Source organism: Arachis duranensis, chromosome 4, assembly GCF_000817695.3.
Source record: "Arachis duranensis cultivar V14167 chromosome 4, aradu.V14167.gnm2.J7QH, whole genome shotgun sequence".
Classification (NCBI taxonomy): domain Eukaryota; kingdom Viridiplantae; phylum Streptophyta; class Magnoliopsida; order Fabales; family Fabaceae; genus Arachis; species Arachis duranensis.
Genome location: NC_029775.3, coordinates 19,392,018 through 19,395,216, shown reverse-complemented (window position 1 = coordinate 19,395,216; position 3,199 = coordinate 19,392,018).

Genomic DNA, 3,199 nt, shown 5'->3' with positions numbered 1-3,199 from the left:
GTCATTTATAAACTAAAAAAGTAATATCTGTTGTAAGATATGAATTTAAGTTTTACATATTATTAAGACAATAAAAGATTTTATACATTATCTAACTAAATTTATGGGCTCATTCTTAAACGCTCCTTGCTAAGTATGGAGTGCTGCACACCTTGTGAATTTATTAAATTTAAACTCTTCATTTATTATATTTTATTTGAATGGTCTGGATTTAAAAAGATAACCTGTTAATCAGGTTAATAATTTTTTACAAGTTTTAGAATTTTTTTATAAGTCTCAAGCTGAAATTCAAAATAAAAAAATAGTATATAAATATTAAAAACAACATGTCTGTAAAAAAAATTATTAGACTTTAGAATTAAAATAAATAATACATAAAAAATAAGTTAAAAATTCATGTACTAAATCTAGAAAAAAAATTTAAATAATATTAAAATTTAAATAAATTTTGTTTTGTGTGAAATAAAATTATAATATTGAATATAAATACAATGATAAAAAATTGTGTTATATATATATATATATTTTATGTATATACAAAGTAAAAAAATATTTCATGTAAAAAAGAAATAACAATAACAATAAAAAAACTCATATAAATAAAAAAACAAAAATTTTATAAAAAACAATAATATGCATAAGAGAGTATTAAAAAAAATATTATAAAAAAAACAAACATATGAATAATAAGGATATAATTGGTACATACAACATAATTTTTAATCCAACGTGAAAAGCTAAACGGAAAAGCTAGAATTTATAACTTTTGGTAAATGTGGATTTAACATAGAAATCACTTCTGCTTTTAGAGGATAAAAATGTTGCCAAACACAAAGATGAAGCGTTCAAGAAGCTCAAACGCGCTTTTCTCTTCTCCAACGCAAATCCAAACACACCCTATGTCATTTGAATTATAACCTGTTGACAAAGAAATAAATACTCTTAATTATATTTAAATAGAATAATTATTTATTAGGCTCATTTTTATACAAATAAAATTTTTTTTAGTTTTATATCTGTAATATTTTATACCAATTAGCTTCAAAATTTAATTATTTTTTGAATAAATTAATAAAAAATAATACAAATAATTGTTTAAATAAAATTATATTTTAATTTTTCATTCTATTACGTACAATTTGAGGATAATTTGAAATAAAAGATAATGAACTTATTATAACTGTCATGTATTTTGTGTACTTTGACTGCGTCATCATCTGAGAATCATGGCGCCTTCATGGAAACCGGTTCTTCTACAGAATCAGTTTGGAGTTAGCCAACTAACAGCAGCGACAGACAGCGTCTTCCTTTTCTATGGCGGCAATTTTTTCGGCTTTGAAGGTCCATTTATGATAGAGGTGGAATGGAGTGGGTTCAAGAGCGTCAAAATCTATGGCTAGACAGAACAATAGTAAAAACACCTGCTAGTAAACAAAACAGTGAAAATGCTTGAAGACATCACATCAACAATAACAGAGTAACGGAGGAATTCGATTAAATTTTTCTGAGTATTTTTTTGGTGTAAAGATAGTCATCTATTAAACGAGCGAATTAGTTTTTTTTTGTTAGTGTCGGTTTGTTTGTTCATCCCATATCAAAATAATAATAATAATAATAAATAAATTTAATTTACCTGATCACTTTTAATAGTAGGTTAACTTTTAAAGAGTGCTGCACTCCCTACTTTACCTGGAGTGCACTAGCTTTTGCCAAATTTGTGTACATGCATTTAATTAAATTATTTTTAAAATAATAGTTTCATAGCATAATTTTTAAAACAATACATAATAAGATGTCTATATATAAAAATTAACCCCATAAATTTTTTATCAAACACAAATATGTATATAAACTTTTTAATTCCAGTTATTTTCTCAAAAGTTTTTATCCCAAAAGGCTAGAATGCATACTAATACAATTATATATGAAAGAGAATAAAAATAATTTATGTATCTTTCTTCATCTTTTAATATTTATTTTCTAAAATAAATATAGACATAGTATGTATAATTAAGCTTTATTATTAAGTTAATTTTTGTAATTTTATCAAATTTTTAATTAAACTTTTATACATATATATTTTTTTAATTGAATTATTAGACTATTTTTAATTTTGCAATTAGTTTTTTTTATGTTAAAAATATTAAAATTAATAAAATATTTTTTATATATATGTGGTCAAATATCTAATTAGGTTTTTAATTATGAATATTTCTAATTTGTTTTAATTTAATTTTTTCAGTTTAATAATCTAACAACATGTTTTATGTACTTTTAAATATTTATGATTAATTACTGATGAACAAAAATAATAAATTCTCATTGTACTCTAATATTTTTCTAAGTACTCTCTCCAATTCAAAAGCAAATGTAATTGTTGTTGATAATTATTGAAGTAGTGCGGTCGGAAGCGAGAGGGTGTTTGAGAAATGAAAAAGACGTGTTTCATAGGGACGGCGGGAATGATATACATGATGTCCTCGGGAGGGATATGGATGGTGTCGGTGAAGTGCTGGTCTTCATAGATTCTTTCAATGCTATTAAGGCTAGCTCTACTGCCATCTGCATCTAGGGCTTCTTCTCCTATCTCTACTGCCTTTGTACCAACAACAGTCACCACCATCACCACTTATCTTTTTCTTCCATGCACAAGAACAAAGAGAACAAGATGATTCCTATTGTCAATCCCTTCTCTCACTCATCGAATTCCAAGGACTTCGTTTTTTATTTTTTTTTTGTTGATAGAAAATTAAAACTCAAATGCACGGTATTCATGTAAAGTTTAACTAAATTAATATATAGCGTTTCTCGATTATTAAGAATGGAATAAAGATAGAAAGAAACAAGTACTTCATTGGATTCTTTTGCACAATCGCTGCAGGTTTGTTGTTTGCACTGTACCTACCTGTAATAGAGCTTGTTTACAGAAGGGTCTATTGTTACCATATGGTTATGGATATGCAGCTCATCATGGAGGTTGCCGTCACTCTTCTTGCATCAATAGGAATGTCCATGAAGGTGAAAAATTACTTTTTGACTAGCTTCAACAATGAAAATTAGTAATTAAATTTGCTAAATAATAAAATTTTTGTATGTGTCACATATTTGTTGCTCAATTATATATATTTATTCATCAAAAAATATTTTTGTTTCACTATATTTTATTTTTGTCATGACAAAAATAAAAAATATTAAAAAC